This window comes from Humulus lupulus, chromosome 2 (genome assembly GCF_963169125.1).
Source record: "Humulus lupulus chromosome 2, drHumLupu1.1, whole genome shotgun sequence".
NCBI classification, from domain to species: Eukaryota; Viridiplantae; Streptophyta; class Magnoliopsida; order Rosales; family Cannabaceae; genus Humulus; species Humulus lupulus.
Genome location: NC_084794.1, coordinates 232,588,762 through 232,615,528, shown reverse-complemented (window position 1 = coordinate 232,615,528; position 26,767 = coordinate 232,588,762). Strand labels below are relative to the sequence as shown.

The 26,767-nt window shown below is 43.7% G+C and overlaps 1 long non-coding RNA gene and 1 pseudogene across 1 annotated transcript; both read right to left on the bottom strand.

The window, feature by feature from the left end:
- Nucleotides 1-10,322: 10,322 nt before the first annotated feature.
- LOC133816575 (uncharacterized) lies at nucleotides 10,323-11,566 on the bottom strand. Its single transcript, XR_009885341.1, has 3 exons — nucleotides 11,475-11,566; nucleotides 10,997-11,081; nucleotides 10,323-10,452 (listed from the first exon to the last, which is right to left on the bottom strand). It is a non-coding gene; the product is annotated as an uncharacterized LOC133816575 (long non-coding RNA).
- A 261-nt stretch (nucleotides 11,567-11,827) lies between these two features.
- LOC133815254 (uncharacterized) lies at nucleotides 11,828-13,596 on the bottom strand (annotated as a pseudogene).
- Nucleotides 13,597-26,767: the final 13,171 nt, after the last annotated feature.

The following is a 26,767-nucleotide window of genomic DNA, read 5'->3' as shown; positions in this document are numbered from 1 at the left end:
AAAGCGGGCCTCGGCCGGCACTCACGCCTCCCCCGGCCCAGCTCATGTTTCTATTCCTGAAGATCATCCTCTGGCGAGCCAGTATGGGGAAGCCATGAGCCATCACTTGGGAAACTTTCCCAAAGGTGAATGGGGGACACTGCACAATGTCCCCGAGGCTGAGCTAGAGAATGCCTATATGCGAGCCTCCCTGCAGGTAACTGTCGCGATACTTGGTTTATTCACTTATGATGGCTATATATATACTTTTTATATTATTTATGGTATATCGTCTGACCCTTGAGGCTTTGTTTCATATCCTCGCCCTCACTTAGGCTTCCATCTTGAACCATTGGCTGCTCGCCTCCCACTCTTCATCGGCCCAACGGTTGCAACACGAGCTTGAGGAGGCACTGGGGAACCTATCGGTGGCTGAGACTGCAAAGGATGCCTTGTCAAGTCAACTGGCTGAGGCAGTGTGCCAGAGGGATACCGCCTTGGCCCGGGCTGCATCAACCTCTCATACCAACATTCAGCTGGAGGCTACCATCCAAACTCTAAACGGGAAGATCGCTGTGCTCGAGGCTGAGCTTGTGAACGTTGAGGATCGCATAATCGAGAAAACGTTGCATGCTGTCTGGAGTACTAACCCCACCGTTGACCTATCTCCTTTTGGGGACTATGCCGTAGAGAAGATTTCTGAGTGGAAAGGTCGAGATGGAGATTTGTAGGTTCCTTTGTACTCAGTCTATGTATTCTTTTGCTATGTAATCCCTCACACCACTTCTTCTCTTTTTCTCTTTTTTTTTTTATCAAACTTAAGGGGCTCTGGTAAGTCCCTCTTATTACTATTGTTCGTGGATTACATATTTTTCTTTGATCTGATGGCGATAATCTTTCTGGTGCACCTTGATTATACTTGTAAGGACACGTTGGGTTGTTGGGGTCCTTTTATATTCGTTGCGCGCGCTTGTTACTTTTTGCGAGAAGCGTCCTTCTCATCCTTATACATAGTACTATTTTTTCAAGGGTCCCTTGTAAGACCATTTTTGGCTAGCCGACTTAATTGCCGATCTAGACTTATCAGGTGATTCCCTCCTTACGGCCTCACCTCTTGTGGTGTCGGCCTTTAGTTAGAGGTCATCCTTTTAAACTTTTCCCTTAATATTCATAAGGGTAGCTAATCCTTTTGAATATAAGAGATTTTTTTTTTTTTACTCATGCCTCCTGTCCTACCCCCCAAGTGCTTGGTGAGATTTATTTCAGTAGGCAGTTCGGTTGATGCTCGCATGAAAAAGAAAAATCACATGTGAAGTTGTGAACATTTTCATTCATAGTAGTCAGATTACAACGATATACATATAAAAGGCTTACATCTACTTGGGAGGTTATATAGGCCACCCCTTTGATTCTCGTCTACTAGGCTAACATAATATGCAACAAATTAAACACAGATACTACTTGCATCAGATGTGGGAGTCTTACTGCTAGTCTTACTCGGTTGGGCCCTCCACGATTCTGGGGTCTAGTTCCTGTGGGTCTGTGCCCCCATGCACCACCATTGCCATCGGTTCTCGCGGTTTCGCAGACGTGTGAAGGGAGGTGTTACAACACTCCCTCGCCTCTCTTTGTTCTCCCTTCATACTTGCTACCTCACCAGGAGTTGGGAACTTGACGGTGAGGTGATATATTGAAGTGATTGCTTTCAATTCTCTTAGGGATGGTCTCCCCAATACCGCATTGAAAGCTGAAGCACAATCTACTACGACGAAGTTTGCCATGAGTGGTCTGTCGGGGTTGTTCTCCCATGGTGAGTGCTAATTTGATCACCCCTAAAGGTTGTATCGAGTCCCCCGCGAACCCGTATAAGGAGGATTGACAAGGTTTCAAGTGTCTGATGCCCAAACCCATCTTCTCCAAGGCGGGGCGATATAAGATATCTACAGAACTTCCATTGTCTACGAGGACCCGATGCACCCGCAGGTTGGCCAACTGAATTGTCAACACCAAAGGATCATTATGGGGAAAGTGCACCTCTCGTGCATCCTCCTCTGTAAAAGTGATTGAGTCATTTTCTCCCTTAAAGCTTTTCGGGGGGCGCTGTTCCAAACTCATGACACAGGGTGGTGGACTTCGCCTGGCTTCTTTAGCGTACCTATCTCGTCCTTTCCGGGAGTCTCCCCCAAACCCCAGACCTCCGAAAATAGTTCTCACTTCTCCCTGGATCTCTGGAGCTCCTCTTTGCGTCTTAGATATCACTGGTTCGTCCTCTGACTTCGGCCTTTCTCTCCTGACATATCGGCCTAGGTGCCCCCTGCGGATGAGCTCCTCAATTTCTTCTTTCAAATGAATACACTCTGCTGTGGTGTGACCAATATCCTTGTGGTATTGACAGTATCTATTGGGATCCCTCTGGGACCGATCCTTTCTCATTGGTGGGGGCTTCTTGAAGGGGACCCGTTTCTCGTTGGTGAGATAGATATGCTCCCTGGTATCCGTCAGGTTCGTATAGAAAGTATAGGCCGCTTGCCTATGGTCGCTTCCCCGCTTGGGCTTTCTATGTTGATCATCCCTCGGCCCTTCGTACGCCCTCTTCTTCTTTGCTCCATTCGACCCTTCATTAGTTGGGGGCTTTGCAGTGGACTCACACTTTCCCGCCTTTAAGTTCGCGTGGCCATCCTCTACACGAATATACTTCTGCGCTCTCTCGTAGAAGTCATCTAGGTCTATGACTTCCCTTTTGAGCATATTATCCCACAATTTGCTTCTTGGACGCACCCCAGCGGTGATGGCCATTTTTAACTCCCTGCGGGTCAAGCTCCCCACTTTGGCTGCTTCCATGTTAAACCTGTGGATGTAGCTTTTTAGACTCTCATTTTCGCCCTGCTTTACATTGGCGAGGCTGGTGCCCGGCATTGTATAATCACGCACGGCATGATGTTGTTGGAGAAATTCATCTGAAAACTGTTGCCAAGACCTGACAGATCCCGGTCGAAGTCTTTTAAACCATTTGTACGCAGGTCCTTTCAACGTGACCGTGAAACAGTGGCATCTAGCCCCGCTACTAATCCCCCTCAACTTCATTAAGTCATTGAATGCGTCTAGATGGTATTTGGGGTTGGTGCTTCCTTCATACGGGGTCATATGAGGCTCCTTGAAGTTGGCTGGGAGTTGGATGACTCGGATCTCTTTGGTGAAGGGTGATTCATGGTCGAATTCCTCCTCAAGGCTTTGCCCTTCAGACGCGGTGACAATCTTACTTCGCAGGCTCCTCATCTCTGTATCGAGGTCTTGCCTCCTCTTCTTCAGGGAGTCTCTCAACATGGACGGGTTGACATCTTCCTTTCCTTTGCCGTCCCGGGGGACAGTAGGAGGGGTAGTCCTCTTATCAGCCCTCTTCTTGTTGAGCTCTTCTCGCAGATCCGAGGGCGTCCTCTTTGAGGTGACCTCGATGTCGTTGTGAGAGCCAACATTGTTCCCTTGCCTTGGCCCCTGGGGTGGCCTCGATGGTCCGGGATGCTCATGCGGCTTCTCCCTGGGGGTGTTACTGGTGGAGTGCCTGGTCCTCCCGTCGTCTACCGGGACAGTGGTTTCCTGACCTTTCTCTTTCCTCTTGGGTAGGGTCACGTTCGACTTACCTTGCAACAGGCCATTCAGCACCTCCTGCATGTTCTCCAGGGTGGTCTCTAGCCTTTGGTTCTTACGGTGCAGCTCACGAATCTCCTCTTCATAGAAACGAGATTTAGAACTCGAGCTCACGGAATGGACCCAGGGTTGTTTATCACGTCTATGCGTCGAGGGGCCCGGATCCTGCCGGCCGGAGTTCGGTACTTGCGGTGGTTTGGGAGGTGGGAACTCGTTGGCATTCCCAGGTGGTGCGGTAGTTGTCCTTGGAGGATTCTCACCGGGCGGGACGGCCGGTGATGAGACCTCCCTGTCATTCTCACAAACTTCAGGGTCCCTTAGGGGCTCCACGTCTCGGGGTGGAGGTGGATCCTTCATGGAGGCCTTCAGCTGGACTCCGTTAAGGTGGACCTCCACCTCTCGTGGCTCCCTAAGTCGCCTCGAACGTCTTGGCATTTCCTCTTGCCGGAAGTAATGGTAGAACAGTAGCTTGGTGCTTACGTTCCCACAGACGGCGCCAAACTGTTGACGGTAAGAACTCGTCAACGATTGATGGTTAGAAAACTTTAATCTCTATACTACAGAAAGCTTTGAATCAGATGGAAAGAACTCAAATCAACAGAAGAAAACCAAAGCAACAATGAAAATCAGGATCATATATTTCTTCAGTCTCTTTCATACACTCAGTTTTCCCACCCCTTAACCTGAGGGGTTGGGGCCTATTTATAGGGGGGCTCTATTGGCCCTTGATACAAACAAGTCCCAGACGACAAGAACGTACACAGGTACTCTGATAGTGTAGTGGCTCAGGGCGTAGTGGTGTCTACCCTGATGATGCTAGAGTCGTGGCCTAGGACATAGTACTGTCGGCTTTGGCGTATGGTCGGGGATGCCCAAGTGGTACCACTACTCTTCGTACAGGTCCGTACTGCCACTACTCCTCAGATGCAGATCACAGGGCCGTGCCTCTGTTCTCTCCACAACCGTACGCCCCGTGTCAGTACACGTGTCCTGTACCCGGTCGTCCTCATCAATCCCCGTTTGATACCCAATGCTGGCTTGGCATTCCCATTAAGTATCTCTAAGTACTCCTCATGCCAATGTCAAGGAGGCTTCAACCTGTATGTGTCATGTGAAGCCAAGGCGCTAGGAGTCGAGGCTTGCCTACACAGGTCACATGAAAGCGAGGCTGAAGACACGGGCAGCGCAACATGGCAGCACCCTCGCATAGCGAGGCTGCCCCTCTTCCCCCCGGGTGCAGGCGTGGCGAGGCTCGGAGCACAGGCGCCACAACAAGGCCTCACCCTCGCATATCAAGGGTGTCTCGCGTAGCGAGGCTGACCTTCTTCTCCCGAGTGCAGGCGAGGCTCGATGCTTAATGGGACGGGGCGCACGCAGATGGCCAGCTGGGGACCCTCGCATAGCGAGGGTGACGTTCGGATTGGCAAGCGGCCGAGGGCCCTCGCATAGCGAGGGTGGCCCTCTTAGCCCAATTCCCTCACCATCATGTGACGTCCTTATCCCCTTGTGCAGACAATGAGTAGCTTTTAGGAAGTCTCGTAGTATAGAGCTTCACTTGCGAATAGAATTCACAAGGGAAAATTTTCCACATTTACACCTAGTAATGTGTAAATACCCCTTGACTCACCCTGAGTCAAGTATGGATCCCGTTGTGACTTTCCCACTAGCTTGACCCCTAAGATTGTCTCGTGCTATGTAACCCAAGCATAACCAAATAATAAAGAAGCACCACACACATACCACATATATGCCAAATATACCCAAAACTGGCCAAATTATGAAAATTGCCCAATTAATCATAAATGGGCTCGCATGCATATTTAATACACCTAAACATGCATATCAAGTCATACTATGATATAACTCACATAATCATATAAATCCAAAATTTTCCATCCTGGCCCCCAATTCAAGGTCCTAAGCCTTGTTAGGAAATTTGGGTCGTTACAACTATCCCCTCCTTACAGAAATTTCTTCCTCAAAATTTAATCTGAATAGCCCAGAATATCAATTCTGCATAACTGATTCCAGTTCCCAGGTCGCTCCCTCAACCTTACTGTTTCCTTATAATACCTTAACCCAAGGTACAACTTTGTTTCTTAGAACCTTGTTCCTTCTGTCTCATATCTGAACTGGCTATTCCTCATTGGATTACTCCACCTCCAGTTCCAGATCCTCATAATTCATCACATGAGTCTCATCTAACACATGTTTCTTCAACATGGAAATATGAAATACACTGTATACAGCTGACCGTGTGAAAGATAAGGTCAATCCATAGGCAACCTGACCAATCCTTTCCAAGATTCAAACGGTCTTTCTAATCTAGAGCTCAACTTGCCCTTATTTCCTCACCTCTTTCCATGGTGATAATCTAAGGAATATACAGTCTTCCACCTGGAACTCCATGTTCCTGCATTTCAAATCATCATAACTTTTCCATTTACTCTGAGAAGTGAGCATCCATGCTCTAACCTTTTCAATAACCTCAATGATTCTTTAAACTATCACAAGATCCAAATATAACATCTCACCCATCTCATCCCAATGAATGGGAGATAAACATTCCTTACCAAACAACATCTCATAAGGTGCCTCTCCAATAACTGGATAACTCTCTTTCTGATTTACCATCAGTCTGAGGATAATGAACTGTTCTAAACTCCAACTGTATACCCATCGCCTTATACAACCTTCCCAAGACTTGGAAGTAAAAACAGGGTCCTCATCTAATAAGATAGACTTTGAATTCCATGAAGGTGTACTGCCTCTCTCACATAGAGGTTTGTATACTGATCAGCTATATTACTTGTGCTTACTGATAGAAGTGAGCTCACTTTAATACTGGTCCATAATGACCCAATCCAAATCACGCTGGCCCACTATCCTGGGTAACCCCCACCGTGAAACCTATCACAATGTTTCCTTACTTCCACTATGGACTACACAAAGGCTGTAATGACCTTACTGGTTTCTGATATTCTGTCTTGACCTGCTAACAGGTTAAGAACTTTGCCACGTATTCTGTTACGTCCCTCTCCATCTCAGACCACCACTATAAATATTTTAGATCCTGATACATCTTCTATGAGGCCTGGATGAAGAGAATAAGGGGTAGTATGAGATTCATCCAGAATCTCTCGCCTAATCCCAGTGTCCATTGGATTTCAAATCCGATCCTTATACCTCACTAAACTCATACCTGACATTGCATAATCCTTAGCTAATCCAGCTAAGACATTCCCATCAATTATTCCCATCTATAGTTCACTTAAATATTTTTCCTTTAATTCTCTCTGCAATAATAAGCTCAGCTATAAAGCTGGCCACCTGGCCCACTAGTAACTCTACTCTAGTTCTAGTTGTATCCTTCAACCTACAATCTGGTTCTGATCAGTAAGAAGACTCAGAATTCTTCAACAAAGCACATGTAATATCCTGCCTGTCCAAGGAAATTCCTGGCCTTTAAGGTGTTCCTTGACCTTGGCAATTCTCCAACCGAGAATATACCACAATACTGTCGATCATAGCAATCACAAATCTAATTTAGATACTCTTTTAATACTTTGTCAATCTAATCCATTAAAACAACTCGAAATTAATAAAATCCTCAAAATATAACTCAACACTCCCAATGCTCTCATCTGATATAACAGTCAGTCTTCTGTTTATCCTTCTCCCTGATCTTTAGCTGGTACTAACCAGATCAAAGTTCCACCTTGGAGAATACCATTTTACTCAATAACTGAGCCTTTAGTCCTTACAACTCTGCTGAAGTTGTTCAATACATTGTCCTAGACCTGGTTCCATCCCTGGCACCAACCTAATCACCATTCTATCTCTTTGGTTAAAGGTAATCCAAGAAAATTCCCTAGAAACACATCCAGAAACTCAGAAACTAATCCAGTCTATCCTATTCCCACTGGCACAACCTAAGTGGTATGCACCACACTAGCTAGGAGTTCCATGCATCCTCCTGCAACAGATCTCTGGCTCTAAATACAGATGTCATAAGCACAGTGCCAACTACTACAAAAGTTTCTCACTCTCAAGCTCAAGAGTTACTATCATTTCCTCACAATTTATCAGTGCCCCATACTTGGTTAACCAATCCATATCCAAGATCATATTGAAGTCAGTCATAACTAACCCTATCAAGTCAACTAATGAGTCCCTTCTTACTATAACCTAACCCATCTCTTAAAATTACCAATAGAATATCACATTCTCATCACAACATAACCATGTATCCTGCATATCAACTCTATGCCTCTCTATATGCAATAAGCAAAGAAAAAAATGGTACCAAAACCAGTCAGCACAGTACAAAAATCAGAACTAGAAAGCTGACTTGCAACAATTGAGGAACCAGCCTCAGTCTCAGTCTCAGTCTCCAACTCTGACTGAATCGGAGCAAACACTTGAGCTGGAGTCGAGTTGTCCACCCCTTTTTCTCATCCTTCCTTTTCCTTGGGAAATTCCTCTTACGGTGCCCAACCATCCCACAAAAGAAGCATACCCTTGCTCGTCATTCTCCCAGATGACACCTCGTACACAGAGTGCATTCTGGGTAGACTTTCCAATCCTTGTCCTTGCTCGATCCAATAAACGGAGGTATTACTGTCTGAGCTTCGTGCTCTCCAGCACTCTCCTTCTCAATCTCATTTCCTGTGCTCTCAACGGCAAGAGCCTTCCCTACCACCTGAGCGTAGGTAGAAATTCATGCATTGGGGCAACTCTGATGCTCTGAGCTATTTTGGGATTTAATCCCTGGATAAACCTTTCCTCTCGAGCTACATCCGTGGGTACCATGTCAAAAGAAAACTTGGACAACCCATTGAATCTGTTAACATACTCAGTTATTGTTGCATTTCCCTGAACGAGGTTCAGAAACTCATTCATCTTAGCAGTCTTGATTGCATCATAGTAATATCTTTCATTAAACAGCTGCCTAACACTACAAGAAAAAACAGTATTCATAACACTTAAAAACTGCTAACCGGGAGTATTGATAACACTTCTGAAAACGCTAACATAGCCCCTGTTATTAAAAGTCCTGTCTTTTCTATAACAGTATTTGAATGTTATGTTCGATGTTATCTTAAACTATTCAATAACACATTTTTAGTTGCTATAATATTCAAATAATAACATTTAGTTAGAGTATTTGATTATAAATTTGACATTTAATCTTATACTTTTTGCATAACACTTTTCAACTGTTACATTTGATTATTTTGATAGCATTTTTAGTTTGTTATATTATATAAATCATAACAATTTGTTACACTTATAATATGTTTCTAAATCATAACATATTAAAAGTCTAGTAATAAAATTTTGTTACTTTAGTGTGGATAATATATTTTAAATTTTATTTTGATAAGTATACTTATAAAGTTTTTTTTTAATTAAAATATTTTCATTATTGTATTTTGATAAAAAAAAAATCAAAATTAATCATAAAATGTAATTCTCAATAGATTGATAAAACTTAAGTATTACATTAAACAATAACTAATTCAAATCATGAATGTGTCTACTTCATGAGATCTTAGTTCTAACTTTAAGTTTGAAAGCATAACATAATAAAGTTTTATAATCTTGAACATTTTTTACTTCAAAAAATGAAAAACAGAACCATTACAAGATACACAAAAGTAAACCATGCATGAAACTTGCTCCATCCTTCAATTCATCATCCTTTGTGCACTTGTCTTTGTTGTGAGTCCATTTTCTTAGCTACAACAAAATTTAAATAATTAATGCTTCAACTTAAAGTTAACAGTAAACTAACAGAGTATGGAGAGAATAAGCCCATTAATAATTAAATTACATTAAACTGTCTGCCAACAAGAGACCAAGCAGAAATATCTACACAAATAAAATCTTCCATTCTACTCTAATAGCATTGGTAGAATCTAAGAGTAGTTCAAGAAATGCACTCTTGCATTATGTTCTTCTTACTGAATGCAATAAACCTACAGTACACCTTTTTATTGCGATTAACAAAATTAAATATGAATCATCTATAAAACAAAGAATATAATCCCAGCAAAGGATCTTCAAGGAGCCCATCAATGTAAAAACAAAAAATATAGTTGACAAAGTTATTAATAAAAAGTGCCAAAAGTAAGAATTAAGTATTCATCAACCAAGAATGAGACAAATTAAAAGCATCACTAATATGAGAGGGACAGGTATATGTCTAAACATTCACAGTTTTTTTTTTACCAAAAAAGCATGCTCATATGAAATGAAAGATACAAGAGCTCAAAAGGATAAAATGCCACTGAGTTGAAGGGAAACATCAAAAACATCAAAGAGAAACAATAGCTCCACCACTTGAACCTCATACATGAAAAAGTTCTTGTACTGTATATGCATTTAATGCTAAATGAAAAAGAGAACCCAGTACCAATAGAATTGGCCTAATATACTCAATTGGGGAAATCAAGCAATCACTAGAGTAGAATGGTGATAGACACAAGTAAATCAGCTTTAGCAAATTTCTACAAACCATTTGTTATAAATATGTCTCAAATGAAGTAATAGTTAAAAAGCATTAGAATACCTTTCTACATAGCATATTAACACACAACCATGTATTTGGTGTAAATCATGCAGCCATAAACACTACCTTTAATGTGTCTAAAGTCTCATAATCCTAGAGCATTTTGAGCCAAATTCTCCTCTCACTTGAAGTTGAGTTCTTGTCTTTCTGATGTACTCGACAGTTTGTTGGGTAACTTCAGAAGTAGCTGGCATGAAAAGTGATCAGCAAGAGCACTGAGATTTTGAATACTTTGCACCTTTCTTTAACAATGCCTGCAAAAACCAGTTAATAATACATCATATAAGAGCACTGAGATTTTGAATACGCAATGGTCTGCACTAAAGTCATTAGGACTAGCTTAAAGGTGTTTTTTGAATGGATGTGAGTGAGAACCTTCTATCTAATAAATGAAATTATACCATCACCACCTATATATGTGACACTACAAAATGAGATCTCTATTTTCTATTCTCTTAAGTTACTACTTTTGTTTTAAGCGGTTGAGCCAGGAGCATATATTTATTATAGTAATATATATAGAAAAGAGAAAGCTAAACTCAGTAAAGATATATAGAGAAAGAAAAGTGTAACAAAGGCATAATTGAACATCAATTCAGTTGAACATTGATGTTTATAAGCAATTGAAACACACATCATATATAATAATTTCTTAGCGGGTAGTAGCAAGACAAAAACAAATGTTCTTGCACACAATCTGAGGAATAAAGAAGCATGCAACATACTGCTTGTGCATACAACACAAGGTAAGTGTAAATATGGATAGAATTAAAATGAGATCACAATATAATAATATACCTTGTTGATGATAAGGCCGGTCAGAGAAATATCGTGAGAGCTCCTTGTTGGATCTTTTTCCAAACCATTTTCCTCAAAGTGTTCTCTGTAAACACGAAGAAACAATTATGCAAGTCTTCTAATCAATTACATATACTATATATAATAATGTTATTTGTAAAACAAAAGTTTATTATATAAATAATATAAGAAAATAAATAAAGCATTACGTACAATAAAAGCAACAGGGCACGGTGCTCCATCTGGTTCTGAACTATACCTAATTTGCTTATTTACACGCAGCAACACAACATTTTTTAATAGGCAAGAGCAACAACAAGGCATGGTATACATGTTAAGAAATGAAAACAATAGTTTGGAGATTAATACTACATTGTTTTGATAGAAGTATTGGCAAAGAAACCATGCATAAAGTTGCATCTATAGGAACAAATGAATGATTAGTCTATTGAGATACCAAAATGCATGAAGCCCTTACCTTCAGAGGTTTTGATGATGAGTGACCAGAATCCTCAGTGCCACTGCTCTCATTTTCCAAACTCGACCTCACACGGAGCTCGACTGGCTTTGAGTTTACTACCAAATTTAGCAATGAAATTAAGGGTTTAAGTTATTTCTCATACTAGTTCATCTTAAGGGTACTAGTAGTGTCATATATATACGTATATATATTATATATACAGAGAGAAAGAGAGAGATTTACTTACATTGGGAAAGGGAGGGTTTTGAGAGGTGTTGTGGGATAGCTGTGAGGTGAGAAGGAGAAGGAGAAGCCATGGTCTCTTTCTGCCTTTCTGCTTTAATGATTTACAACACATTAGAGAAGAAATATCAGAAACAACACCCACGAATGGCAGCAGCTTGGACAATGGATGGCGGTTCACCAATAACACAAATCCCCCTACAATTAGAAAATGACAACAATTCAAAGGGTGTAGAGAATTTGATTAACTTGGAAATAGAAGCTGAAAAATGCACATTAATAGCAGATGGCATCAAAAGGTAGAAATAACTGACCAGACATTCTCAGTTTTTCAATGGGCATCGGTTATAATCCAATGTCTTCTAAGAAGTTGGACAGGGCATTATGAGTTATTGGTAATTCGTATTCTGTATGCAAAGAAATAGCGACCCTTTGAAGGCTGACTCCGGCCCTCAATATACACACACCTCACTTGAACCCTGATTCCCTGAAAAATCATAGGTTTCAAATTTAATATTTAACATTGATGAAATAATCTGATCACTTATGTTAGAAGCTTATCAAGTCTGTCTAATTATAGGAGTAATTCATTAGAAAACAATCAAACATCACTTTAACTTGCTCCAACATCCAACATACAAAATCATAAATATACTTATTATTAAAAATCCTCCCCAGACTAAGGAGAATTGAAATGGATAATCTTGAAGTTAAAATAGGAGTTAGAAGCTAGATAAACCAAATATAAGCAGCAACGTTAATATTATCTTAAAAAATGATTGAAATACTAATAAAAATCTAATGATTTGATGAAGCATAAGTTCACAACAGTACCAAGGTTGTTGCATCACTTGAGCATTTCAAAAGAGAGTGGGGCGCAATTTCTCTCAGCTCATCGCGATAGTTAGCTGCATCCTAAGAATAAGTTTGAAATGTCAGAATCTGCTATATAGTTAACTGATTTCAGAGTAAATAGAGCACGAACCATAAATTGGCGAGCATTGGGCCAAGCCGACCTATTGAAACGCTTCACAGCAATATAAAAGTCATCGTCAACCTTGCCTTTGTAAACAACATTGGGAGCCTTTTCTCCGTGCTCCGATACATAACTCTCTCAGTCACAAAACCGGCTCCTCTTCTTCGAATAACTTCAACAAGTCGCGAATCCTCCCAGCCTCTTCATAGTCCTATAACTTCCAAAACATATAAATACATAACTCTCGAATTAGCATCCGATAAAATCCTAATAGAAAGAGTGGAGAATACCCCGAACCCCGACCTCAGATTTTGCCGCCACTTCCATTTGGTGCTTCAACAGAGCATAAGTTTGGCTCTGAGAAAGAAACGAGCTAGACTCGGTACTCGAACTCGAGCTCGAGCTCAAACTCCGACTTCTTCCTCCGCCATTGGCATCCCTATCCGAAGAACTCGTCGTACTCCTACAACCCCTCCAATTCGAATCTCCGCCTCCATAAACAAACCTTCTCGTCCCGAAATCCAATTCTGAGACGCCATATCTACCTCGACCCGACGGCATACACCTCGTCGCCGTCACCTTACCGTTAAAATCAGCGATGAATGACGTTTGGGCTCAACTATTCGGACAGAACAAGATGAAGGGAAATGGGTTGGAAGCTCAAAGATGAAGGGTCTCAGCCTAAGGGAGAGAGGGAAGAGATTGAGAGAGATTAGGGATTCAGAGAATAGAGAACGAGAGAATGAGAGAATAGGGAGAGAGGGAAGAGATTGAGAGAGATTAGAGATTAGGGATTCAGACTGAGAGAACGAGAGAATAAAGAGAATAGAGAAAACCCTTCTTCATTTTTTATTTTGCTTTTTTATTTGTGAAGTAAAATTTCATTTGGCGCCTGTTACTTTTCATTTGGCGCCGATACTGTGTCCGCGTATTTTTTTTTTGGCATGTATTAATAAACACTTCTAAAGTTATGTAAGATTTTTCCGTAATATTTGGTAAAAAATGTTGTAGTGTAAATTATTTCCAGTTTATCATAGTTGTATCTCGTGTCTGGGATACTACTTCCCACCATGTCCAGGCATCATCTCGCAATACATATGTAGCATAGATCGCCCTATCGTGACCTACCATCCCCTACTGTTTAGAATGGAACTGATCATGCTTATCCATTGCTCAGCTCTGAATGGATCTAGGCCTCCCTCAAAAACTAGAGGGTAAAATTCCTGGAATCTTCCACAAAGAAATTCCCATCTATTCTCAACCCTAGGCTGAGCCAATACTGGTGCCACTCCTGGCATAGCAAAGGAATAGGTGTTCCCTAACAATACCTGTTGTTGTTTCAAACACCTAATCTCTTCCTCTTGCCTCTACAATCTTAATTGCATATCTGTAAACACCTACTGCCAATTCTGATGGGCAAGTGAAGAACTCAAACCCTGGTTGTAATTCTCAGCCTCAGTATAACCACCACCAGGTCTCATTATCTGCCTTGGATACATACCTGCTGATTGAATCTGTAGTCAATAAGTTGACTCATTAAACATGATGAGCATATTCAAAAGCCTTCCCCATGGGAACATTCTTACCACACTACATTCACAAACCACTGCAGTGCTAAAAACACGCCCATGGCATTCATACATCAATCACAGTCCCTGTTCTTCCAACATACATACCATGCCTTCAACTCCAGCATGCAAATAACACATTTACATATATTCACTGAGCAGGTAATCATATAATCATATCAATAATCAAGAGTCAGGCTCTATCAGAATCTTGTGCTCCCAAATACAATATGCAGGTAAAGCATTTACATTCTAATTAAGCAGTTAAGCACATAACCACATAAATAGTTACCATACCCTGAGTGAAGCTTGTCTTTAGTGACGAGTGTACATGCCCAACTTGTCTACAGGAACCCTTAACCTTGGCTCACTCTGATACCAAGATGTAATGCCCTACTACCCAGAGACAGTTATGTTGTGCATTTTAAACAGTGCCAAACTCGCTAATCGAGCCATTTGGTCATAATCGTGTAGCTAAGTGTGATTAACGATTTAGGGTTAAAAATTTTGGTCAAAGATACAACGTTTCACTAAAATGTTTACTGTCTACATTGGAATCCCAAAAATATATTTTAAAGGTTAATTTCAATAAAAGATTTACAACTAGCAAACCTAAGCGGAAAAATAGGGTTTAACCCTAGTTCCTCTTTAAACCCTCGGCAGTGGTGGTCGAGCAGCCGCATATGTACACATCATCACCTAAGCTCTCCAACTCAAGGATGGTCTATCTTTCTTTTGCCTTTACCTGCACCACATAGCACCCATGAGCCGAAGCTCAGCAAGAAAACTCAATATGCTCATGAATAGGTAATAACATGTCACTGAATAATAATAGGCATGCCTAGCAATAATAGCCCTATTCATGCATGCAAGTAAGTCCAAATAAATGATTATGGGCCCTGCCCTCCTGTATGGATGACTATCAAGTCAATCCTAAGTGAATACCAATAATGATTCTGGTAATCATGCTGGGGCTTGCAGCCCAATCAGATAAGTGACTATGGAGTCACGAACTTGGGTTCCACACCCTAACTAGATAAGTGACTATGGAGTTATGAACTTGGGTTCCACACCCTAACCAGATAAGTGACTATGGAGTTATGAACTTGGGTTCCACACCCTAACCAGATAAGTGACTATGGAGTCATGAACTTGGGCTCTGCACCCTAAGCCATGTGACATTACGATCACCTGAGCCTTTTAGCTCTGGCTCTAAGTAACTAGCCTTTAGACTAGACAAACGCTTTTGTTTTCATCAAACTTAAGGTCGGTCAAGCATTTCATACTTATGTTGATAATGCTTATGCCGATTAGATCTAATATTTTCGACTCTATGTTCATTACGCTTATGCCGCTCTTGACTCATAGGTCAATTCCATACGACCAGTGCTCAGTGCTATTGTTGAACTTGACTAATAAGTCACAGCTTCATAGTCAATACTAACACCATTGCTGATTCTGACTATGGAGTCAGTTCCACTCACAAGTAAGCAATGCACCCAGGTGTATATCATATGTCAAATATCCAAATATAAGGCATTCAACATGCTTACTCAACATTCACTAGAATAATTATGATCATGCACATTCATAGAGACTCAAGTTCTGATCAATCTCATATTCAATATTCATGCCATGCCCTAATCACATGTGCTGCTATGCATTTACAATGCAATCAATGTCCATATATATAGCACTCAACATGCCTCATCAATAACCATGCATGTCACATACTGGGTGCAGTTTTCTTACCTTTGGTCTAAGCACGAGCTACCAATAAATGAGCCCCAAGCATGATCCTATTTCAAAGCCCCTAGTGATAACCTAGTCACAACCATAATATAAAACCTCATCAAAATGAGTAAATAAATACTTCCAGACCCAAACCTAGCCTCGAGACGTCGAATCCTACTCAATTGGATTGTAGGATAGATCCCAGGCCCTTAGAGTTAAGTTCCCATGAATAAAAACCAAATCTAGGCAAAAATGCTCAAGCCAGTCGCGACTTGGCCTAGTGAGTCAACGACTTGCCCCAAGTCAAAGAGCCCCCCTTGCTTGGCCACTAGGGCGGGCCACAACTTGACCTTTATTAGGTCGCGGCGCGCCCCGCAGGCTTCCTCCTCCTAGCCTCTCGCTTCATCCAAGTCGCGACTTGCTAGAACAAGGTCACGACTTGACCACGAAACCAACCATATCCTTCGACTTTGCCCACTTAAAATCCTCCAAAAACCTATCCAAACATATCAAAATCTCAAAATCAAAGTTCCCGAACATCCTAATTTCCCAAAACTAATAAAACCCAAGCTTCAATTCATTCAAAAACTCATGAAAACATAAAATCCAATTAAAGCTTAAAAATTTAGAACTTAAAACTTGGATTACCTCTGATTAAGTCGTTTCCCAACTAAATCTTGTGGCTAATAAGCTTCTAATCTTTCCTAGAATCGCTATGCCTCAATCCTTGCTTGAATCTGAGTCCTAAAACTCAAGTTTCCTTCGAAAATGTGATCGGGTGTCGAAAAGGGAACGAGAGAGAGAGAGAACGTTCTGAACGTTCTTTTTATTTTCTGAAAGGTTACTTCAAGCTTATGTAACCTCAAGCAAATCCTAATGCTCAGGGAAATCCTAATGCTCAGGGTCTGGAAAATGCCCCACCCCCCTGGGATAAAATAGTCAAAATTCCCATAATTTCCAATTTATCATCAAATACTAATTCCCATTATGCAATATCCCAGTAATGTGCTAAATACCCCTTGACTCACCCTGAGTCAAGTATGGATCCCATCGTGACTTTCCCACTAGCTTTCCCCCTAGGATCTTCTCGTGCTATGTATCCCAAGCATAACCAAATAATAAAGAAGCACCACACACATACCACATATATGCCAAATATACCAAAAACGGGCCAAATTATGAAAAATGCCCAATTAATCAGAAATGGGCTTGCATGCATATTTAATACACATAAACATACATATAAAGTCATATTATGATATAACTCACATATTCACATAATGATACAAATAAAAATCACATAATCATATAAATCCAAAATTTGCCATCCTGGCCCCCTAATCAAGGCCCTAAGCCTTATTATGAAATTTGGGTCGTTACTCTGAGTATTAGGATTTACTTGAGGTTACTTAAGCTTGAAGTAACCTGTTAGAATTATATCTCTCTCGAGTTCCCTTTTTGACACTCGATCACATTTTCGAAGGAAATTTGAGTTTTAGGACTCGGATTCAAGCAAGGATTGAGGCATAGCGATTCTAGGAAAGATTAGAAGCTTATTAGCCAGGGCATTTCGTTGGGAAACGACTTAATCAGAGTTAATCCAAGTTTTAAGTTATAATTTTTTAAAGTTTGATTGGATATTATGTTTTGATGAGTTTTTGGATGATTTGAGACTTGGGTTTTAATGGTTTTGGATAATTGGGATGTTTGGGAACTTTGATTTTGGGATTTGGATATGTTTGGATAGGATTTTGGAAGGTTTTTAAATGAAGAAAATGAGGAAAAATGGTTGGGTTGAGGCCAGGCTGCGACCCTGTTCTTGGGCGCCGCAGCCCAAGCTTGACGAAGATGATGGCCAGATAGGGTCGCGGGGCAAGGTAGGTGTGCCGCGGCACGAGGTGCAGGCAGAGAGGTGGTCTGTCCTCTGTTTGGGGGCGGGCCGCGGCTCAGTGCTGGGGGGCCGCGGTGCTTAAGGGTCGTTTTTCCCAAATTTGGTTTATAGTCGTGGGAACTTAACTCTAAGGGCTCGAGATTGATCCTACTACGCTGTTGAGTAGGATTCGACGTCCCAGAGGTGAGGATTTTGTTCGAAAGTATTTATTTAGTCATTTTTTATGAGATGTTATATTATGGTTGTGACTAGGTTATCGCTAGGGGCTTGGAAACAGGATAGTGCTTGAGGGTCGTTATTGGTAACCTATGCTTAGACCAAAGGTAAGAAAACTGCACCCAGTATGTGATGCATGTGATGCATAAGATACATGCGATTAGGGCATGGCATGAATTTTTATATGAGATTGATTAGAGCTTGGGTCTCTGTAAATGTGCATGATCATGATTATGCTAGCTGTTGACGGTGAGAACTCGTCAACCAAATTAAATTGGAAAAATTGAAATATATAACTTATCAATGAAAAACTTCAAATATCTAATCAGAAACTCAAAGAATAGTTGCAGAAAGAAAATGGTGAAATGAACTTGTATTTTTTATGGTGAAGTGCTACAGTGTTTTTTCAAACCCCCTTCCATGTGGAAGTGGAATTCCTTTTATAGTGGGCTTTAATGGCCCCTGATACATTGTGGTCCAGGGAACCAGATTGTACGCAAGTACAGTGTCAGGAGAGTGGTATCAGGTGTAGTGGTGTCGGCTCCAGTACATGGTCAGAGTCTGTGAGGATGTCTCCACTACTTATTAGTACGAGTGTCAGAGGAGTGGCTCCAGGCGTAGTGGTGTTGGTGGTGGTGTCGATTCTGACATCCAGTTAGAAGCATACAGGCCATCCCCCCTCTCCTAGTACTCCCACTACTTGTCTGACATGAGTATGTGGATTAGTCATATGGGATCTTAAAGGTTGTACCTTGTACAAGGTTGCACTAATACGACCCTTTCGAATTGCACTTGGACTTTTACCTTCACGCGAGACACCCACTTGAGGTGTTGTGAGTGATACACCTGGTGCTCGCAGGGGTCGGGGTATGAAATGGAGTCCTTGGGTGCTTTGTGCGTCGATGATAGGTGTGTGAGGAGCTGGCCTCTGCGAGGCCCTCCGCGAAGCCCCTCGGCCATCTGGGCACGCGTGGGGTGCCCGAGGCGCTGGCCTCTGCGAGGCCCCTCGGCCATCTGGGCACGCGTGGGGCGCGCGAGTCACTGGCCTCCGCGAGGCCCCTCGGTCGTCTTGGTACGCTTGGGGCGCGTGAGGCGCTGGCCTCCACGAGGCTTCTCAGTGACCCGGGCGCGTGAGGCGCTGGCCTCCGCAAGGCCCCTCATTCATCTGGGCACGCGTGGGGTGCGCGAGGCACTAGCCTCCGTGAGGCCCCTCGGCCATCTGGGCACGCATGGAGCGCGTGAGGCGCTGGCCTCTGAGAGGCCCCTCGGCCATCTGGGCACGCGTGAGGCGCGCGAGGCGCTAGCCTCCGCGAGGTCCTCGGCCATCTGGGCATGAGGCATTCCTTCCCATGCGGCACAAGATGATGGTCCTTCCGAGGTGCATGGATGCTAGGCATGCCGAGGTTAGCCTCATGTACCTATCTGCGAGATGATGGTGGCCCGAGGGCCTCACGACACAGGCATGTATTTAGGCATTCATGGGACCTTAGCGTGCACTTTGGACCTCTTTCAAGCGTGGAATTTTGTGCATCCACACTTGCTCCCCAATCTAGGAGAGGACCTTTAGGTGCTTTGGTAGACTCATCTCTTTGAATCTTATAAATAGGCCTTCATGCCTAGCCTATTCTTTACACCTTACTTCCTTAGCTTAGTGGTTTTGAGATTCCTTCTTCTTTCAAGAGGTGAGGGGTTCAATCCCCCACTATCTCATTTTTGTTATTGTTTCCTCCCATTTTTTTTATATATATATTTGAGCTCATTTTTGGTATGTCTATATCCCTTCATATATTTGAAGGCTAACACATATTTTCTATTTATTTTTGCAAACGCGTACTTTCGACCATTTGGCTCTTTTTGACCGTGATGGTGCTTTTGGCCCTCAACCTCCTTTTGACCACGACAACGTCTCATTTTACCTGCTTGAGGTATATTCTCTCTTTTTTTTTATGTTCATTGGGTCCAAATTAGCATTGCTCGGGATGGGGTATTTTGGCTTGATCTTGTCGTGAGTTAATCTTGTTGCATGCAAATTTATTCATACCCCGTAGTGGGTCATTTAGAGCGTTTGTGCCTAGAGGTTTTGAGCCCATTCCTTTGTGTTTTATAGCAATCCTCTCATTTATACATGAACCCTTTTTGCTTTCGGGACGAGGTCTCATGGCAGGTGAAGGTCTATTCGACACTCCTCCGGGGGTTGAGTTTGTTGACTTGTCTTCAGACTCAGAGTTCCCTGGGGAAAATCCTTACCGCGACCATGACACCTTAAGGCAGGCCCATATTCGTCACCTAGAGCACATGGCTGAACTTAGGCATAAACTTTGGGTGGTAGAGAGCGAAATTGACTCGGTGTTGAGAGGAGACGGAGTACCTTTCCCCCCTGACCTTAGTGACCATGTAGCAAACCTTAGGTACCCTTTTAGCTTTGTAGATGGAGTTGGAGTTTATGGAGGGACATCTCCTGCATGAGCCTCCTAGCCCGTTCTTTCCTAATGACTGTCATGGGGATGTCTCGTCTTCTCCTCAGCCCTTATTTTCGATCTTCCCTAGTTTAGCGCTTCTGCAGCCGGTGCCTCGATGGAAGGCTCTTGCTAGGAAGAAAAAATGGAGGGTAAAGTGTTCTGTCTCCTCCTCACCTTTTTCTTTTGGTTTTGCAGATATGCCGAAGAGAGGACGACGACAGGTGGCTACTGATGACCAGGGCACTGCCCCCCTATTGGCATCCTCCCTAGTGTCCCACGTGTCTGAAAATAAATTGATTTAAATAGTAGATAACTACCGTGTTCCTCCGAAGTACGCATTATACATCCCTTCAAACAAGTGTCGGGCTGACTGCCCGAATACGGGCTACGTGGCCATGAGCGAGCATATCCTAAAGGCGGGTGATACAATCCCATTACATCCGTTCTTCGTCGCGGTTCTCAACTATTTTGACCTCGCTCCACTTCAGCTGGCACCCAACAGTTGGTTGACCTTGAGCTGCCTCTTCATCGCGTTTATGGAACTTGTCTGTCGTGCTCCTACGGCCCAAGAGGCGCATATCCTGTACAATCTCATGCCCTCTCCCAAATCCAAGGGCTTTTATTTCCTGCAAAAAGCCAATACTGCAGTCCCCTTGATAGAGGGCGCTGTGTCCAACCCAGGGTCCTGGAAGCAGGACTTTTTCTTTGTGCAGGGCCCCCTTTCTGTTCATGAGCACTTTCGTTCTGCTCCCAGTAAGTACTTCGAGCCACCTTTTTTCTTTTCTTTTTGAAACTTACTGTTTTATAACTTATGCTTGTGTTGATAATTGTGTGAATCGTGCAGAGCATTTCGCCATACCTGTAGTTGTTGGGTCAGAGGCGGACGCTGTGAACACACTCATCAATGCTAACCCCGCCGAGAAAAGGGCTACATACCTCTTCACTGTGGAAAAACTCAACTTTCACAAGCTGTCCCCAGTTTCAGATCCTGGGTTGCTGTGGACTCTTCCCGGGTCAAAGAAGACAAAGGCTGCCTTGGCTGAGCATCACTCGGGTGAAGGTGAGGCCGAGTGTGTGCCAGAGGGAGTCTCCCTTGGACACGGGCAACCTCACCAGCTGTCTTTGTCCCCCAGGGAATGCCCTCCCTTTGCCCCTCTCGACCCTGACATGGCTTCCCAATTCCAGGGTCAACAGGCCATGCCGGGGCATTTTGTTTGCCCCGATCCTGAGGACTTTGATGCTTTTCCTCAGGCTCCCCTCGATCCTGGTCCATCGGGGGCTTACTTTCCCAATCTTCCTGCACCCCCTCCTGATCAACCCGGGGCTCATTTTTCTGACCTTTATGCACCCCCTCCTGTCTCGGCGAGCGGGCTGTCTATTCTTACCCAGCTAGGTACCCTTGGCTCAGAAGGGGCGCCCTGGGTGGGCCGCATGGCGGCCTCTTACGGGCGGCGGTACGTCCAGATCGCCTCTGACCTCCCCGAAGCTGATTGGAGTGGTCTTGGGAGTTCTCTTGGGGAGACTCTTACACGCTCTGCTGTTTGGGTGAGTTCATGCATCTTATGTTGGCCTTATCTCTTTTTATTCCCTTTTTTTTGTTACTTATCATTGTTGTTGTTATTTTTCTTGTGTAGACCTATACTGTGGCTCAGCGGTTTGCCGAATCGGCTCACAACCTTTCCATGTCAAATGCCAAGAGGGACCGTCTTGCGGTTCAGGTCCAGGAGGTCGAGAGGGAGCTTGCTGAAACCAGGTATAGGCTAGAAAAGGCCCTGGCAAAAATGTATGCCTCATCAAAAAAGAAGAAGAAGGCAATTGCCAAGGCCACGATGTTGCAGGAGAGGGTCACCAGCTTAGAGGCCGAACTCCAGGGTGCCAAGGCTACTACGGCTGCGTTGTAGGAGAGGGTCGCTTCCTTAGAGGCCGAACTTGAGGGTGCCAAGGCTGTTGCAGCTGCGTCGCAGAGGAGGATCGCTTCCTTAGAGGCAGACAGGGCAGCTATTGAGTATAGGTCCATAGAGCGCACCCTTTTTGGTGTATGGAGGCAGGATCCAAACTTCGATTTCTCCTCCTTTGGCGATCATGCCGTTGCCCGGGCGGCTGGGTGGAACGCCCATGGCAGGAGGCCTTGAGATTGTCATTTCATAATTTTTGCCAGTTAGTACGCGGTGGATGTATGCTCGTTCGAGCCTTATCATGCTTGTAATAATAATTTTTTTAAGTCTTGTTATGTTACCAAAACTCTTTTTTTTATATATATACATATGCGGTTATTCATCTCTTATTCCTCTGTGTTCGAGGTCTTTTTGAGCTCGTATGATGGGGTTTGGTAGGTTCCCCTTTTTTATTTATTAGGCTAGAGGTCCTTTGGAGCCCATGTGAAAGGGTTCAATAGGTCCTTTTTTGGCGCCTCTTGATTGTTCTTATAAGGATATATTAACCCCTTGGGTTCTAGCTATCCTTTTATATATTTTTGTGCGCGCTTATTATTTCTTGCGAGAATCGTCCTTCTCGTCATTATTCCTAGTACTATTTTTGCAAGGGTCTCTTTTAGGACCCTTTTTGGCTAGACAGCTTGGTGGCCGCTCTAGGCTTATTGGTGGGTGATCTTTCTGAAGCCTTTCCCCCTTGTGGGAGCATTTGCCTTTATTTGGAAGTTTGTTGTTGTTGTTTTTTGTAAGACCTTTTGGCCTCCTTGATGTTCACAAGGGTAGCTAATCCTTGTGAACTTCAAGAGATGTCTTGCAAGGTCTTATCCCTGTTTGTTAGGGTTCATCACGCATTTTTTTTTATATATAAGGACCTCGTTTAAGGCCCTGATATAAGGGGTCCTTTTGGGATCCTTCTGATAGAGGGTCCTTTTTAGGTTCCCTCTGATATGAGGGGTCCTTTTTAGGATCCTCCTGTTAGAGGGTCCTTTTTAGGATCCTCCTAATATGAGGAGTCCTTTTTAGGATCCTCCTATTTGCTATATGTTTTTCCTCCTGTCCTACCCCCCCCCCCAAGTGTCTGGTGAAATTTATTTCAGCAGGCACTTTGGTGGGTGCTATATGGGAGAAGAATAACACGTGAAGTGGCAAACAGTTTCATTCATAGCGTGCGGGTTACAATGACATACATATGAAAGGGTTACATCTAATTGGGAGGTTACTCAGGTAGCCTCTTTAATTCTTATTCACTAAATGAACATAACAAGGAACAAGCTAAACATAGGTCTTCTTTGCATGGGTGCAGAAGTCTCACTGGTAGTATTTCTTGAGGTGCTCCGCATTCCATGCCCGAGGTATAATGGTGTTATCCGTGCGGGCCAGTTTGTAGGTGTTTGGTGGTATGCACTGAGCGACCTGGTAGGGTCCTTCCCAGTTCGCCCCCAATACCCCCGCCCCCAAGTCTCGCATGTTGGGGAGTACCTTCCTCAGTACTAAGTCTCCTACCCTGAACTTTCTTTCTCGCACCCTTGAATTGTAATACCTCACTGCCTGTTGTTGATATGTGGCCAGCCTTAGTTGTGCCCTTTCCCTCTTGGCTTCCAACAGGTCCAAGTTCCCGACCAACACTATGATGTTAGCCTGGTCATCATATGCTTGTGTGCGGAAGGAGTTAACCTTCATTTCTACCGGAAGGACAGCCTCACAGCCGTAGGCCAAGGTGAAGGGTGTCTCCCCAGTGGTGGAATGAGGGGTGGTCCTGTAGGCCCAGAGCACATTTGGGAGTTCCTCGACCCAGGCGCCTTTCAACTTTTCCAACTTAGTTTTCATGTTCTTTTTCGGGATCTTGTTGATGGCCTCTACATGCCCATTGGCTTGGGGATGTACTTCTGTGGAGAAACTCCTCTTGATTCCTTTTGCCTTGCAGTAGTCCTCAAACGTCCCTCCTTCGAATTCTGTTCCATTGTCGGAGATAATCTTGTAAGGTACCCCGAATCTGCACACAATGTACCTGTTGACAAAGGTGGTGATCTGCTTAGCCGTTATGCTAACTAAAGGCTCCGCTTCTACCCACTTAGTGAAATAGTCAACGGCTATCACTGCGTATTTTACTCCTCCTCTTCCTGTTGGCAGTGCCCCAATCAAGTCAATCCCCCACACAGCGAAGGGCCACGGACTGATCATGCTCACTAGCTCATTCGGTGATTGTCGGGGGTAATTCGCATGTCTCTGGCACTTGTCACACCTTCTCGCGAAGTCACTCGTGTCCTTCTCCATGGTAGGCCAATAATACCCCTGCGGACAGCCTTTTTTGCCGTGGACTGCCCCCCAGCATGGTTTCCACATTCCCCTTCGTGTATCTCTTGTAAAAATTTTGAAGCCTCTCCCTTATCAACGCACTGCAGGAGTGGGGTAGAGAAGCCTCTCTCATACAAGGTTCCATCTACTAGGGTGTATTGAGCAGCACTGTAAATCAGTCTGCGGGCCTCTTTTTTATCCAAAGGCAAGGTCCCGTCATTTAAGTACCTCCCAATGGGTGCAAACCATGGCTCCTCGGAGCTCTTGACCGTGTTGATCCTTTCTTCGGCTATGCTTGGCTTGGGGAGATATTCGACCGATATAGACTCAAGCGTATCTTCATCTCGTGTGGAGGCGAGTTTCGCGAGTGCATCAGCGTTCGTGTTCTGCTCCCTGAGGATCTGTTCTATCGTGTATTTTTCGAACTGATCCAAATACTCCTTCACCTTGGTGAGGTATGCAGCCATTTTTGGACCTCTAGCTTAGTATTCTCCCTTCACTTGAAACACTACCAGCTGTGAGTCACTAAAGACATGCAAGTGGGATACCTTTAACTCCTTAGCTAGCCGCAGGCCGGCCAATAGCGCCTCATATTCCGCCTCATTATTGGAAGCCTCGAATCCAAATCTCAAGGCACAATCCATCTTGTGCCCTTCAGGTCTCGTCATCACTATGCCAGCACTGGCTCCCCCTTCGTAAGATGCCCCATCTACATGGAGGCTCCATTCTTCAGGGTGCCTTTCCTCTTCATGCGCCGATTCATTCTCCTCTATTTCCCCTTCCTCTTGGGGTCGGTATGCAAACTCAACTATAAAGTCTGCAAGTACATGTCCGTTGATTGAGGTCCTTGGGGTGTAAGTATTATCGAACTAACTCAATTCAATCGACCATTTTAACAATCTTCCTAAAGTTTTCGGCTTGTGCAAGACTTGACGCAGGGGGTGTTGGTGAGCACCTCAATTGCATGAGCATGAAAATAGGGCCTCAATTTTCGAGAAGCCACTATCAGGGCATATGCTAACTTCTCTATTTCCGGGTACCGGGTTTCTTCGTCTACCAACCGTTTACTCACATAGTAGACAGGTTGCTGGTGCTTCTTTTCCCCCTTGACCAAGGCGGCGCTTATGGCATGCTCTGATACAGCTAGATACAAGTACAACTTCTCCCCTTTTTCTGGCTTAGCCAAAAGGGGTGGCTTTCCCAGGTGTTCCTTTAGCTTGGTGAAGGAATCCTGGCATTCATCATCCCAAGCGAACTATTTGTTCCCTTTTAGGATGTTGAAGAAAGGGAGGCATTTGTCAGTAGACCTGGAGATGAACCTATTGAGGGCTGCCACTCTCCCCGTTAAGCACTGCACCTCTTTTTTGCTTCGTGGCGGGCTCATTTCCAGCAAGGCCTTGATTTTTTCAGGATTAGCCTCGATATCTCGGGAATTCACCATGAAACCTAGGAAATTTCCTAACGAAACTCTGAATGTGCATTTGAGTGGATTCAGTTTCATTCTATACCTTCAAAGGGTGTTGAACATTTCCATGAGGTCGCTGGTGAGCTCCTCCACCTTCTTCGTCTTCACCAGCATATCGTCCACGTACACTTCCATGTTCCTTCCTATTTGTTTTGCGAACATTTTGTTCACCAACCTCTGATAAGTGGCACCTACATTTTTTAAACCAAAGGGCATCACTTTATAGCAGTACAGCCCCTTGTCTGTTATGAACGAAGTGTGCTCCTCGTCAGCAGGGTTCATGGGTATTTGGTTATACCCAGAATATGTGTCCATGAAGCTAAGTAGCTCGTGTCCTACTGTGGCGTCAACCAACTGGTATATCCTAGGAAGCGGGAAGTTGTCCTTAGGGTAGGCTTTGTTGAGGCTAGTAAAATCCACACAAGTCCTCCATTTTCCATTGGGCTTCGGGACTAGCACTGGGTTTGACACCCATAGTGGGTAAAATGCCTCTCGAATGAACTCGTTTGCCTTCAGCTTGTCAACCTCCTCTT